General features: G+C 36.3%; 1 protein-coding gene across 1 annotated transcript in view; it reads right to left on the bottom strand.

The window, feature by feature from the left end:
- Window positions 1–12,325: 12,325 nt before the first annotated feature.
- Window positions 12,326–16,428, bottom strand: part of Rragb (Ras related GTP binding B) — a 41,598-nt gene continuing 37,495 nt past the window's right edge. The window contains exons 12-13 of the transcript XR_003581162.2: window positions 15,964–16,037; window positions 12,326–12,629 (exon numbers count right to left, since the gene is read on the bottom strand). The gene's annotated coding sequence lies outside the window, so the exon portion shown is untranslated. The remainder of the gene's footprint in view (window positions 12,630–15,963; window positions 16,038–16,428) is intronic.

The following is a 16,428-nucleotide window of genomic DNA, read 5'->3' as shown; positions in this document are numbered from 1 at the left end:
TGTGGGGTCGGGCTCCAAATTCCTCAATAGGACACCCATAGCACAAGAGTTAATAACTAGAATCAACAAATGGGACTTACTCAAACTAAAAAGTTTTTTCTCAGCAAAAGAAACAATAAGAGAGGTAAATAGGGAGCCTACATCCTGGGAACAAATCTTTACTCCTCACACTTCAGATAGAGCCCTAATATCCAGAGTATACAAAGAACTCAAATTTATTAGACAATAAAATAACAAACAACCCAATCAACAAATGGGCCAAGGACCTGAACAGACACTTCTCAGAGGAGGACATACAATCAATCAACAAGTACATGAAAAAATGCTAACCATCTCTAGCAGTCAGAGAAATGCAAATCAAAACCACCCTAAGATACCATCTCACTCCAGTAAGATTGGCAGCCATGATGAAGTCAAACAACAACAAGTGCTGGCAAGGATGTGGGGAAAAGGGTACACTTGTACATTGCTGGTGGGACTGCAAATTGGTGCAGCCAATTTGGAAAGCAGTATGGAGATTTCTTGGAAAGCTGGGAATGGAGCCACCATTTGACCCAGCTATTCCCCTTCTCGGTCTATTCCCTGAAGACCTAAAAAGAGCATGCTACAGGGACACTGCTACATCGATGTTCATAGCAGCACAATTCACAATAGCAAGACTGTGGAACCAACCTAGATGCCCTTCAATAGACGAATGGATAAAAAAAATGTGGCATTTATACACAATGGAGTATTACTCTGCATTAAAAAATGACAAAATCATAGAATTTACAGGGAAATGGATGGCACTAGAGCAGATTATGCTAAGTGAAGCTAGCCAATCCCTAAAAAACAAATGCCAAATGTCTTCTTTGATATAAGGAGAGTAACTAAGAACAGAGTAGGGTCGAAGAGCATGAGAAGAAGATTAACATTAAACACGGATGAGAGGTGGGAGGGAAAGGGAGAGAGAAGGGAAATTGCATGGAAATGGAAGGAGACCCTCAGGGTTATACAAAAGTACATACAAGAGGAAGTGAGGGGAAAGGGAAAAAATAATACAAGGGGGACAAATGAATGACAGTAGAGGGGGCAGAGAGAGAAGAGGGGAGGGGAGGGGAGGGGGGATAGTAGAGGATAGGAAAGGCAGGAGAACACAACAGACACTAGTATGGCAATATGTAAATCAATGGATGTGTAACTGATGTGATTCTGCAATCTGTATATGGGGTAAAAATGGGAGCTCATAACCCACTTGAATCAAAGTGTGAAATATGATATATCAAGAACTATGTAATCTTTTGAACAACCAACAATAAAAAATAAAAAAAATAAAGTTCAAGAAACTAAAAAAAAAAAAAAAAAGAATAAGGGTGTTACAGACTAGTTTTTAGTGCATACTATTACATACAATAGGAGGTTCAGAACACTCATCCATTCATGAAACAAATATGAATTAAGAACCTACTACTCGCCAGGCACTACACTAGCCTGAAGATACAATAACAAGCAAACAGGCATAATTTCTGCACTCATGAAGCATACAGATAAGTGCAAGAAATCCATTTTAATCAAATAATCATACTAATGAATATGTAATTATATGGCAAGCATGAATCCCATTCTACAAACCCTATTCTACAAAATCATATTAGATATGTAAGAAATTTCATGTTTCTTGATTTTCCTTAAATTAAAAATAAACCACATATTTTGTGTCAGAAATGTTAGTGGTAAAAACAATAGAAATAGGGGGATCTATAAAGTGATTAAGTTTCTCCATTCAACTTAAAGTGGTAAAATATGAGTCTAAGTAGACTATGAAAAGTTTATAATGTATAGTGTGATTCTAAGCACTCCCACCCATGCCCCATCCTGTCCGACTACAGGAAAATCAATAGAACACATTAGTGATTTTTTTGTGCGTGTGGTGCTGGGGATTGAACTCAGGGCCTTGTGTATGCAAGGCAAGCACTCTACCAACTAAGCTATATCCCCAGCCCAATATAACACATTAGTAAGGCACCTCAACCACATTTCACCTCTGACTTGCTAACCCAACACTTCACAGAATTGTAAAACATTTATTAAGCATTCCCATCCCCCACCCCAAACTCTGGTTCATAATGGTAAACCTGTATGATCAAGTGTGCAAACCGGTGTGATTCTCTGATATCAAGAATTAGGGATATGATTGGTTTTTTTTAGACTTGGTAAATATAAAATGCCTTGAAAATGATCCTAATAGAGACGTGATATGAGCATTTGAATCCATTACATAGGCAGTTGGAAGGCTTGGCATATGATGGAATTCAAAGCCTTTAAATTTGTCTAGATATTATAGAATGAAAAGAAAATAAGCCTCTTCTTTTTTGAAAAGGATATTGAGAAGAGCAGCCAAAGAGTTGGGGACATTTGTGCTATCAGGAAAGATAAGGGAGGAAAGAAAGTGTTCCAAATAAAAGTGAGTGATTAATGGTGCTGGATATTGTTTTAATAGTCAAGTAAGATGAACACTGAAATGTGTGTATTGGATTTCATAACATGGATGTCTGAGTGGCACTGATGATCTTAACAAGAGCTGTTTTGTTGTAACAGAGAAGACAGAAACAGATTGGAGTGTGTTGAGAAGTAAATGGGGGTGGAGAAAACAGAATAAAAAATTTGGCTATTCAAAGAAGATAGATAGGATGTTACTTGAGGGAGTATGTGTAATCTAGAAGAGGAGGTTTTCTCTTTTTTTCCCAAATAGGAAAGAGTTAGGTAGGCATTCCAGGGATGAAAAGAGCTTGTTTTACACCAAGGATTAAGCCTCTTTCTGTCTAGGCCCACAACGTAGAAACTTTATTCTACCATATGATCCCAACTATATAGCACTCTATAAAAGGCAAAACTATGAAGACAGTAAAAATAACAGTGACTGTCTGGGAATTGGATTGGAGGGAGAGAAGGAGGGATAAATAGATGGAACACGGGTGATTTTTAGAGCAGTCAAACTATTCTGTATGATGCTAGTAGGAACATATCATTATTTGTCAAAGCTTATAGAATGTACAACATAGAGTAAATCCTAATGTAAACTATGAACTTTAGCTAATAATAATGTATCAATATTGGCTCATTAATTATAACAAATGTATCATACTAATTCAAGATGTTATAATAGGGGAGAAGGGGTACAGGAATATATAGGCATACTGTACCTTCTGCTCATTTTTCTATAAACCCAAAACTGCTGAAAATAAAAAAAAGTTTTTAAAAGTTTAAAATATCAGGTACACTGGCAGACACCTGTAATCCCAGATACTTGGGAGGCTGAGGCATAAGGATCACAAGTTCAAAGCCAGCCTAAGCAACTTAGCAAGGCCTTGAGAAACTTAGTGAGACCCTGTCTCAAAAATAAAAATTATATGATGGCTCAGTGATTAAGCACCCCTGGGTTCAATACCAGTTACCAAAAAAAAAAAAATTGGTAAAAAATTTTTATCAAAGGCCTTATGTATGGGTAGTCTCCTTCCTAAAATGTTTCTTTTTATTTGATTTATTCTGTCTCATCTGTAGCTCAAAATATTTGAAGATGATTTTCAGAAAAGAGATCCATTAAAATTAACATTTTTATTTTTATATTTAAGATATTTATAATCTCTGAAGATATCCCACTCATAAATTCTAGCATCTCTCCATTTATCAACCCAGTACATAGACTTAATAAGTACGAGCTTGTGACAAAATCTATGAATTTCCTACTCTAACATCCATTTATCAACTCAGTACATAGACTTAATAAGTATGAGCTTGTGACAAAATCTATGAATTTCCTACTCTAACATCCATTCTTCCTGTGCTCCTTAATGACAAAATATTATTTTATTTCGGGAAGCCATGCACCTAAATAAAAGTTGACATTTTTCAACATCCCCTAGCCACATGACCAGATTCTAACCAGTGAGATATGAATGGGAGTGTCATACATGAATTTCTGGAAGTCTTCTAAAACATGCTGGTTGAACTATAAATGTAATGGCTATAGGTTAAATAGTTATCTTGGACCATGAGATGACATTTTTAGGATAACAAAACTGCTAAAAGCCAAGTATATGATGCATGGCATTTTTGGTTGAAAGGTGACACCAGCTAGCCATTAAGATGATATGATTATGTTAAGATTTGCATTCATATGGATATTGGACTCCTCCTGTTCACCTAGGCCTGCTACGGGACTCCTGGAGAGTTCCCATTGGTTGGGGAAGTACACTAGGAGGGAGTACCTGGGGAGGAGCGCTCTCTGCCGGTTCCGGGAGGAGGCCACGTGGGTGGATCGAAAAATCTTCCCGGCTCAATCTGGGCAGATCATATGACTTAAGAAATTTATTGATGCCTTCACTATCTTCTAATTTATTGGAGTATAAGGATTCAAAATAATTTTTGATTATCTTCTGTATATCTGAAGTGTCTGTTGTGATATTGCCTTTTTCATCCCGTATGCTAGTAATTTGAGTTCTCTCTCTTCTTCTCTTCGCTAGCATGGCTAAGGGTCTGTTGATTTTGTTTATTTTTTCAAAGAACCAACTTTTAGTTTTGTCAATTTTTTCAATTGTTTCTTTTGTTTCAATTTCATTAATTTCAGCTCTGATTTTAATTATGTCTTGCCTTCTACTTCTTTTGCTGTTGTTTTGCTCTTCTTTTTCTAGGATTTTGAGATGAAGTATGAGATCATTTATTTGTTGGTTTTCTCTTTTTTTAAGGAATGAACTCCAAGCAATGAATTTTCCTCTTAGAACTGCTTTCAATGTGTCCCATAGATTCCGATATGTTGTGTCTGTGTTTTCATTTATCTCTAAGAATTTTTTAATTTCCTCCTTGATGTCTTCTATAACCCATTGATCATTCAGTAACCTATTGTTCATTCTCCAAGTGATGTATGCTTTTTCCTTCCTTCTTTTATCGTTGATTTTCAGTTTCATTCCATTATGATCAGATAAGATGCATGGTATTATCTCTACTCCTTTATATTGTCTAAGAGTTGCCCTGGGACATAATATATGATCTATTTTTGAGAAGGATCCATGTGCTGCTGAGAAAAAAGTGTAACTGCTTGATGTTGGGTGGTATATTCTATATATGTCAATTAAGTCTAGGTTATTAATTGTGTTATTGAGTTCTATAGTTTCCTTATTCAACTTTTGTTTGGAAGATCAGTCCAGTGGCGAGAGAGGTGTGTTGAAGTCTCCCATGATTATTGTATGGTGGTCTATTAGACTCTTGAACTTGAGAAGAGTTTGTTTGATGAACATAGCTGCACCATTGTTTGGGGCATATATATTTATGATTGTTATGTCTTGTTGGTGTATGGTTCCCTTAAGCAGTATGTAGTGTCCCTCTTTATCCCTTTTGATTAACTTTGGCTTGAAATCTATTTTATTTGATATGAGTATGGACACTCCTGCTTGTTTCCGAAGTCCATATGAGTGATATGATTTTTCCCAACCTTTCACCTTCAGCCTATGTATGTCTTTTCCTATCAAATGCGTCTCCTGTAGGCAGCATATTGTTGGGTCTTGTTTTGTGATCCATTCTACTAGCCTGTGTCTCTTGATTGGTGAGTTTAAGCCATTAACATTTAGGGTTATTATTGAGATATGGGTTGTTCTTCCAGCCATATTTGTTTATTTATGTTACTAAACATGGTTTGTTTTCCTCTTTGATTATTTTTCCCCCCTTTACTGTCCTACCTCCCACTGTTGGTTTTCATTGTTATTTTCCATTTCCTCTTCCTGTAATGTTTTGCCAAGGATAACCTAAACAGACCAATATCAATTGAGGAAATAGAAGAAACCATCAAAAGACTACCAACTAAGAAAAGCCCAGGACCGGATGCGTATACAGCAGAGTTTTACAAAACCTTTAAAGAGGAACTAATACCAATACTTTTCAAGCTACTTCAGGAAATAGAAAAAGAGGGAGAACTTCCAAATTCATTCTACGAGGCCAACATCACCCTGATACCTAAACCAGACAAAGACACTTCAAAGAAAGAAAACTACAGACCAATATCTCTAATGAACCTAGATGCAAAAATCCTCAATAAAATTCTGGCGAATCGGATACAAAAACATATCAAAAAAATTGTGCACCATGATCAAGTAGGATTCATCCCTGGGATGCAAGGCTGGTTCAATATACGGAAATCAATAAATGTTATTCACCACATCAATAGACTTAAAAATAAGAACCATATGATAATCTCGATAGATGCGGAAAAAGCATTCGACAAAGTACAGCATCCCTTTATGTTCAAAACTCTAGAAAAACTAGGGATAACAGGAACATACCTCAATATTGTAAAAGCAATCTATGCTAAGCCTCAGGCTAGCATCATTCTGAATGGAGAAAAATTGAAGGCATTCCCTCTAAAATCTGGAACAAGACAGGGATGCCCTCTCTCACCACTTCTGTTCAACATAGTTCTCGAAACACTGGCCAGAGCAATTAGACAGACGAAAGAAATTAAAGGCATAAAAATAGGAAAAGAAGAACTTAAATTATCACTATTTGCAGGTGACATGATTCTATACCTAGCAGACCCAAAAGGGTCTACAAAGAAACTATTAGAGCTAATAAATGAATTCAGCAAAGTGGCAGGATATAAAATCAACACGCATAAATCAAAGGCATTCCTGTATATCAGCGACAAATCCTCTGAAATGGAAATGAGGACAACCACTCCATTCACAATATCCTCAAAAAAAATAAAATACTTGGGAATCAACCTAACAAAAGAGGTGAAAGACTTATACAATGAAAACTACAGAACCCTAAAGAGAGAAATAGAAGAAGATCTTAGAAGATGGAAAAATATACCCTGTTCATGGATAGGCAGAACTAACATCATCAAAATGGCGATATTACCAAAAGTTCTCTATAGGTTTAATGCAATGCCAATCAAAATCCCAACGGCATTTCTTGTAGAAATAGAGAAAGCAATCATGAAATTCATACGGAAAAATAAACTACCCAGAATAGCAAAAACAACTCTAAGCAGGAAGTGTGAATCAGGCGGTATAGCGATACCAGACTTCAAACTATACTACAGAGCAATAGTAACAAAAACAGCATGGTACTGGTACCAAAACAGGCGGGTGGACCAATGGTACAGAATAGGGGACACAGAAACCAATCCACAAAACTACAACTACCTTATATTTGATAAAGGGGCTAAAAGCATGCAATGGAGGAAGGATAGCATCTTCAACAAATGGTGCTGGGAAAACTGGAAATCCATATGCAACAAAATGAAACTGAATCCCTTTCTCTTGCCATGCACAAAAGTTAACTCAAAATGGATCAAGGAGCTTGATATCAAATCAGAGACACGCCGTCTGATAGAAGAAAAAGTTGGCTACGATCTACATACTGTGGGGTCGGGCTCCAAATTCCTCAATAGGACACCCATAGCACAAAAGTTAATAATTAGAATCAACAAATGGGACTTACTCAAACTAAAAAGATTTTTCTCAGCAAAAGAAACAATAAGAGAGGTAAATAGAGAGCCTACATCCTGGGAACAAATTTTTACTCCTCACACTTCAGATAGAGCCCTAATATCCAGAGTGTACAAAGAACTCAAAAAATTAGACAATAAAATAACAAACAACCCAATCAACAAATGGGCCAAGGACCTGAACAGACACTTCTCAGAGGAGGACATACAATCAATCAACAAGTACATGAAAAAATGCTAACCATCTCTAGCAGTCAGAGAAATGCAAATCAAAACCACCCTAAGATACCATCTCACTCCAGTTAGATTGGCAGCCATGATGAAGTCAAACAACAACAAGTGCTGGCGAGGATGTGGGGGAAAAGGGTACACTTGTACATTGCTGGTGGGACTGCAAATTGGTGCAGCCAATTTGGAAAGCAGTATGGAGATTTCTTGGAAAGCTGGGAATGGAGCCACCATTTGACCCAGCTATTCCCCTTCTCGGTCTATTCCCTGAAGACCTAAAAAGAACATGCTACAGGGACACTGCTACATCGATGTTCATAGTAGCACAATTCACAGTAGCAAGACTGTGGAACCAACCTAGATGCCCTTCAATAGATGAATGGATAAAAAAAATGTGGCATTTATACACAATGGAGTATTACTCTACATTAAAAAATGACAAAATCATAGAATTTACAGGGAAATGGATGGCACTAGAACAGATTATGCTAAGTGAAGCTAGCCAATCCCTAAAAAACAAATGCCAAATGTCTTCTTTGATATAAGGAGAGTAACTAAGAACAGAGTAGGATCGAAGAGCACGAGAAGAAGATTAAAATTAAACAGGGATGAGAGGTGGGAGGGAAAGGGAGAGAGAAGGGAAATTGCATGGAAATGGAAGGAGACCCTCAGAGTTATACAATAGTACATACAAGAGGAAGTGAGGGGAAAGGGAAAAATAATACAAGGGGGACAAATGAATGTCAGTAGAGGGGGCAGAGAGAGAAGAGGGGAGGGGAGGGGAGGGGAGGGGGGATAGTAGAGGATAGGAAAGGCAGGAGAACACAACAGACACTAGTATGGCAATATGTAAATCAATGGATGTGTAACTGATGTGATTCTGCAATCTGTATATGGGGTAAAAATGGGAGCTCATAACCCACTTGAATCAAAGTGTGAAATATGATATATCAAGAACTATGTAATGTTTTGAACAGCCAATAAAAAATTAAAAAAAAAAAAAAAAGAAAAATCTTCCCGGGCTTGTACTGGACATTGGTGGCAGTTTCAAAAAATAAAGTTTGTTCCTGCTTGAGTGGCTCGTGATTTTGTGCCCAGCCAGACTGCGGCACAAACAAGATCGGTGACTGAGTCTCTGGCTACTATGGAAAAAAAAGTCATATTTAAGTTATTCTCTTTTTGTGTTTTTCTGTTATCTGTAGTCAAACCTAATCCTAGTCAATATGATATTGTATTGTTATCACATTAGGTTGCAGCATCAGATGAACATCGTTAATCAACTGTTAAGTATTTGAAATGTTCCCATTGTTTAGTATTATTTGTTGTGCAGCATTAGTCATTGAAAAAATCATCCCTCCACCTATAAACTTGACTTGGGTATCTTAAAGGATATTTTCCCCCCAAAAGTAATTATCATCATATTGAAGGGTTGGAAAAATGGTGTAAAGAACAAATTTGGGGCTTTCATTAATATGTATGTATACAACAACTTTGTCATGTTTTTCTTTGAATTTCAAAAGGTGCATAATGACACGTGGAATGCTTTTTTTTTTTTTCCCCCCCGGGCTAAGGATTGAACCCAGAGGTGCTCTACCAATGGGCTATATCTTCAACCCCTTTCTATTTTATTTTAAGAGAGGGTCTCACTAAGTTGCCCAGACTACCCTGGAACATGTGATCCTCTTGCCTCAGCCTCCCAAATTGCTGGGATTACAGGTATGCTCCACTGCACCTGGCTTTAAATTTTTGATGGTTAGATATGCAGTGCATTTTTTTTTCTGCAAAATAATCTACTTTGTATATTGCCTCATGAATTATCTCCCAGTAGAAAAGAAGCTCCCTTAATGGTGCAGAGCTAAACCTAATACACCTTTGATTTCCTCAGTATATTCATTATTTATGGAAATAGAAGAAGCCATCAAAAGACTACCAACCAAGAAAATCCCAGGAGCAGAAGGATATACAGCCAAGTTTTACAAGACTTTTAAAGAAGAACTAATATCAATACTCTTCAATTTATTTTAGGAAATAGAAAAAGAGGGAGTACTTCCAAACTCATTCTATGAGGCCAATATCACCCTGATTCCAAAATCAGAAAGACACTTCAAAGAAAGAAAACTTCAGACAAATATCTCTAATGAACATAGATGCAAAAATCCTCAATAAAATTCTGGCAAATCAAATATAAAAACATATCAAAAAAATTGTGCACCATCATCAAGTGGGATTCATCCCAGGGATGAAAGGTTGGTTCAACATATGGAAATCAATAAATATAATTCATCACATCAATAGACTTAAAGATAAGAATGATATGATCATCAATAGACGCAGAAAAAGCATTTGACAAAATACAGCACCCATTCATGTTCAGAACACTAGAAAAACTAGGGACAACAGGAACATATTTCAACATCATAAAGGCTATCTATGCTAAGTTCCAGGCCAACATCATTCTAAATGGAGAAAAATTGAAGGCATTCCCTCTAAAATCTGGAACAAGAGAGGAATGCCCTATCTCACCACTCAAAAAACTCTACCAGAAAACTTCTAGAACTAGTAAGTGAATTCAGCAAAGAGGCATGATATAAAATCAACACCCATAAATCAAAGGCATTTCTGTATATCAGTGACAAATCCTCTGAAAGGGAAATGAGGAAATGTACCCCATTTACAATATCCTCAAAAAAAAAAGATACTTGGGAATCAACTTAACAAAAGAGGTGAAGGATCTATACAATGAAAACTACAGAATCCTAAAGAGAGAAATCAAAGAAGACCTTAGAAGATGTAAAGATCTACCTTGCTCTTGGATAGGCAGAATTAATATTATCAAAATGACCATATTACCAAAAGGACTATTCAGATTTAATGCAATTCTGATCAAAATTCCAATGGCATTCCTCATAGAAATAGAGAAAGCAATCATGAAATTCATCTGGAAAAATAAGAGACCCAGAATAGCTAAAGCAATTCTAAGCAGGAAGAGTAAAACAGGTGGTATCACTATACCAGACCTTAAACTAAACTACAGAGCAATAGTAACAAAAATAGCATGGTATTGGCACCAAAACAGACTGGTAGACCAATGGTACAGAATAGAGGACACAGAGACCAACCCACAAAACTACAATTATCTTATATTAGACAAAGGTGCCAAAAACATGCATTAGAGAAAAGATAGCCTCTTCAACAAATGGTGCTGGGAAAACTGGAAATCCATATGCAACAAAATGAAATTGAACCCCTATCTCTCACCATGTACAAAAGTTAACTCAAAATGGATCAAGGAACTAGGAATTAAACAAGAGACCCTGCGTCTAATAGAAGAAAAAGTAGGCCCTAATCTTCATCATGTGGGATTAGGCCCCCAACTTCCTTAATAAGACTCCTATAGCACAAGAATTAAAAGCAAGAATCAACAAATGGGATGGATTCAAACTAAAAATTTTTTTCTCAGCAAATGCAATAATCTGTGAGGTGAACAGGGAGCCTACATCCTGGGAGCAAATTTTTACCCCTTACATATCAGATATAGCACTAATCTCTAGGATATATATAAAGAACTCAACAAGCTAAGCACCAAAAAAAAAAAAAAAAAAACCCAAATAATCCAATCAATAAATGGGCCAAGGACCTGAATAAACACTTCTCATAAAAGGATATATAATCAATCAACAAATATATGAAAAAAATGCTCATCATCTCTAGCAATCAGAGAAATGCAAATCGAAACTATTCTAAGATATCATCTCACTTCAGTCAGAATGGCAGCTATTATGAAGACAAGCAACAACAAGTGTTGGCGAGGATGTGGGGGAAAAGGTACACTCATACATTGCTGGTGGGACTGCAAATTGGTGCAGCCAATTTGGAAAGTAGTATGGAGGTTCCTTTGAAAGCTGGGAATGGAACCACCATTTGATCCAGCTATTCCTCTTCTTGGACTATACGCAAAGGACTTAGAAACAGCATACTACAGGGACACAGCCACATCAATGTATGTTATAGCAGCACAATTCACAATAGCTAAACTGTGGAGTCAACCTAGATGTCCTTCAATGGATGAATGGATAAAAAAAATGTGGCATTTATACACATTGGAATATTACTCAGCACTAAAAAAGAACAAAATCATGGCATTTGCAGGTATATGGATGGCATTGGAGAAGATAATGCTAAGTGAAGTTAGCCAATCCCAAATAAACAAATGCTGAATGTTTTCTCTGATATAAGGGGGTGACTCATAGTGGAGTAGGGAGGGAGAGCATGGGAGGATTAGATTAATTCTAGATAGGGAAGAGGAGTGGGAGGGAAAGGGAGGGAGAAGGGGATTAGCATGGATGGTGGAATGTGATAGTCATCATTATACAAAATACATGTTCAAATATTTGAATTTGGGGCCAATATACCTTATATACAAACAGAGATATGAAAAATTGTGGCATATATGTGTATTAAAATTGTAATGCAAAAAAGAGTACACATATAATGGCATAAGTTGGCGTGAACATATTTTATATACAGAGATATGAAAAATTGTGGTCTATATGTGTAATAAGGATTGTAATGCATTCCACTGTTGTCGTGTATTTAAAAAATAAATAAATAAATAAATAAATATTCATTATTTATTGCTGAATAAAAGTTACACTAAAACTTAAGGGCTTAAAACAATAAGTATTTATTATCTCACAGTTTCTGTAGGTAAAGAAACTAATTATGGCTTAGCTGAATGTCTCTGCCTTCAGGTATCTTATAAGCTGGAAATCATGATGTTGGCTGGGGCTGTAGTTTCATTTGAAAGCTATGCTAAGAAAGGATCTGCTTCCAAGCTCACTCATGTGGTTGTTGGAAGGACTTGACAACTTTGTGAGGTCTCAGGTTCTTCCTAGCTGTTGACCAGAAGTCACCCTCAGTTCTTCAGTATAAACATGTGAGAAAGAGAACAAGGCAGAAGTCAGTTTTTGTATCTTAATCTCAGAAGTAACATCCTGTAATTTTTGCCAAATTGTATTTGTTAAAAGAAAGTTGCTAGAACCATTCTAAACTTGAGGGGAGGAGGCCATGCAAATGCTTAATAGGGCTAGAGTAAACACTGGTGGTTTATATAAATTCTGTGTATATCATATATTGTACTTTTAGTTTTCAATTTTTTTTCTATATACCAAAGATTATTTTGTGTATTCAAATAACCATTCTGTTGTAATAATTTCAAGCTGATAATTTTATTTGATGATTGTGTTGAATCCTTTCAATATGTGGTTTGCCAAGAATGGCTAATATTCATAAATTATGATCAGCCTGAAATTTTAATTTGTTATGAAGTTATTTTGGGGTTTCAGGATAAAGACTTTATTTTATCTCATCAAACTGGAGAGTATACCATCTTTTTCTATATTTTGATATAGTACAATATAAGATTAACCATTTTTGATACAGATGGAAAAAGTCATCAGGGTCCATCTTTGATGTAGTGATAAAGGGATACCCTAGTAATATTTCCTATAATCTTACTTTGTTAATGATTTATAAATATTTTTAAGCTGTATGGTCCAATATATTATTTACTTGTCACAATGGCTATATATACATTCAAATTTAATGACAAACAAGCAGTTGCTTAGTTTCACTAGCCACATTTCAAGTATTCCATAGCCACGTGTTAAGTGACTACCATATTGAAGAGAACAGATATAGAACATTTCTATCATCACAGGAAATTCTATTGGACAGTGCAAATTAAACAAAGTTGGCTTGAAATCAGTAGAATTGGGTGTGAGTTCCAGCTACACTCTTCACTAGCTTTGTGACTTTGGATATAACACAACCTCATTGTCACTCATTGATCTTATCTATAAAATTGTACTACTACCTTCCCTATCCATCTCACAAGACTGTTGAGAATAAAAAATATATATTTGAAAATTATAAAATACATTTATAATGTTTGATTATTGTGCAAATTATTCCATTTTTCATGCAAAATGGTGATAACATTACCTACTTCATAGGGCTGCTATGACATTTAAGTAAATTAGTATATGTAAGTAATATTTAGGTCCTGTGCCTGATACATATTAACAGATCTGTAAATATTAGCTGTGATTATTGTTGTAGGCATTCAGCATTACAGACATACATGGGGCTGAAAGTAGACTTAAGGAAACTCTGCCCTTCACACTTTTACAGAAATGAGAATACATTTTTCCTTACAGGGGTCTAAAATTCCACAACTACAGCTATTTATTATAATACTTTGGCAAATCATTTCCTCCCTGCAATAGCTGGCTTTCAAATACTTTTTAAAATAACAGCCTAATTATTTTGTCTACCTGTACTCTTAAATTGTTCTCATCCAATGTTAAGACTAAACTTGAATATCTAGGCTCGATCAATCCTTCCTGAATTCAAGATTAATACTGAATATGCAGACACAATTGTATTCATAGGCATCTCAAGCTTGCTGCGAGATACCAAAATTCCCAACTCTTTCTCAAGCTACGTTCTCCCTCAGCATTCTCAACTCTCTGGCACCTCTATTAACCCAGTTGCTTAAGCCCAAAACCTTGGTGTTATCTGATTCCTTATACTCTTCAAAAAGAAAATATGATGGCTCTTAGAAACTTAGCCAGAAACCTACCACTTCTCATAATCTCCACTGCTTCCAAGCCACCATCATTTCTCACTTATTACCATAATAACCTCCTCACTGGTCACCCAACATTTACTCTTATCTACAAATACTCTATTCTTTGGCTTTGATCTTTTTCAAAAAGTAAGTCTGATCACATCATTCCACTGCTTCAAACTCTGCTTTCCCATCTTACTGGAAACTACATCAACATCTTTACAATTGGCTAACGGGCCCCAGTCTTTCCCTTCCACTACTTCTTTACCTCATCACTCCACCTTACCTCTTATTTCTCTCACTACTTTTGGTTACAGTCTAGTTATGCTAACTTTGCTGTTGCTCCTCCTCTAATACTTCAAAACTCTCCCAACTTAGAGCCTTGTAGTTGCTCTCTCTTCTACCTAGAAAATTTTCCCTGGATATATACATGGCTCCTTCTCTCATTTATTCCAGTATTTGTTCAAATTTGATCCTATCATGGAAGGTACCTCTGATCTCCTTAATAAAAGTTTCTGTGATGATTAATTTTATGTTTCAAAGTGGTTGGGTCACAAGGTGCTCAAATATTTGTTCAAACATCATTTTAGGTGTGTCTGTAAGGATGTTTGTGGATGAGAATAATGTTTTAATTGGTAGACTGAGAAAAGCAGATTGTCTTCCCTAATGTGGCTGGGCCTCATCCAAACAGCTGAAGACACGCATAGAACAGAAAGGGTGACCTTGTTCATAAGAGGGAACTCCTCCTGCTTGACTGCTGTAAGCTGAAACGCCAGCATTTCCCTGCCTTCGGATGTGAAAAAAAAAAAAAAAATACTGGCTCTTCTTGGGTCTTGAAGCTACCAATGTTTGGACTGGATGTTATACCATCAGTTTTCCTGCTTCTCTGGTCTTTAGACTCATATTGGAACACTACTAGCTCCTGTGGGTTCCCCAGCTTCTCAACTGCAGACCTTGGGAATTCTTAGCCTCCAATCATGTGAGCCAAGTCCTTATAATAAATCTTTACACATTCATATCCTATTGACTTTCTTTCTCTGCAGAATCCTAGTACAGTTTCCTATTGATGCTCTAATAAATTACCAGAAATTTAGTGGTTTAAAACAATCTTAATTTATTATCTTATAGTTATGGAGGTTAAAGTCTAATGTGGATTTCACTAGATTAAAATGCAGGTGTCAGCAGGCCTGTTTCCTTCCTGAGGCTGGAGAAGAGAATGGATATTTCCTTGCCTTTTCCACTTTCTAGTGACTGTTCAAATTTCTTGGTTTATGGCTCTCTGCCTCTATCTTCAAAGTCATGAACAAGGAGTTGAACCTTTCTCACAGAGTTACTTTGACATTGACTCTCCAGCTCCCTATCTATATTTAAAGGCCCTTGTTTTATGTTGGGCTACTTGGATAATCCAGGATTATTTTCTTACTTTAGGAACAGCTTATTAGTAGCCTTAATTCCATTTGCAACCATAATTTCTCCTTGCTTCACAACATAACATCTTCATAGGTTCCAGGGATCAGAATTTGGATATATATGGGTGGCTAGCCTACCCCAACACCTTCTTCTATTGCTGTTTTAATTTTCTTTATATTACTTACCTCTTCTAATGTATAGTATGTTTACTTACTTGGCTTTTGTCTGTCTCCTCTTACTAGAATACAGGCTCCATGGGCTGTTTCATTCATTCCTATATCCTGGACTCTGAAAATAGTATCAGAAACACAACAGGAGTGGACAAAATATTTTTTTACTACATTAATGAGGCAAACAATTTCATTAGTGAGGCCTAAAGACTGGGAGGTCCTGATGACCTTCCCGCTTTTTAAGGAAGGTTAGGAATCTAAGTGGAAAATCATAAACTTGACTTTGTAATGCACTCTGATACCTGAAAAAGTAACACTTTCTCCCTGCTCTTTTTAAAGGGCTCTAGAGAAATAGCATCTATAATTCCTCACAGTAGCCCAATTCATGTGGAAAATCTGTGAATACTGAAAAACTGATTAAATTTGACCTAAATTCTTCAAGCTAGGTTTTTTGTTTGTTTTATTTTGTTTTTCCTGATGACTTTGCTTTGCAATGCCTATTGTAGCAA

Source organism: Marmota flaviventris, chromosome X (assembly GCF_047511675.1).
Source record: "Marmota flaviventris isolate mMarFla1 chromosome X, mMarFla1.hap1, whole genome shotgun sequence".
In the NCBI taxonomy this organism is placed as follows: Eukaryota; Metazoa; Chordata; class Mammalia; order Rodentia; family Sciuridae; genus Marmota; species Marmota flaviventris.
The sequence above is the reverse complement of the archived record's forward strand: the minus strand, read 5'-3'. Positions and strand labels throughout refer to the sequence as shown.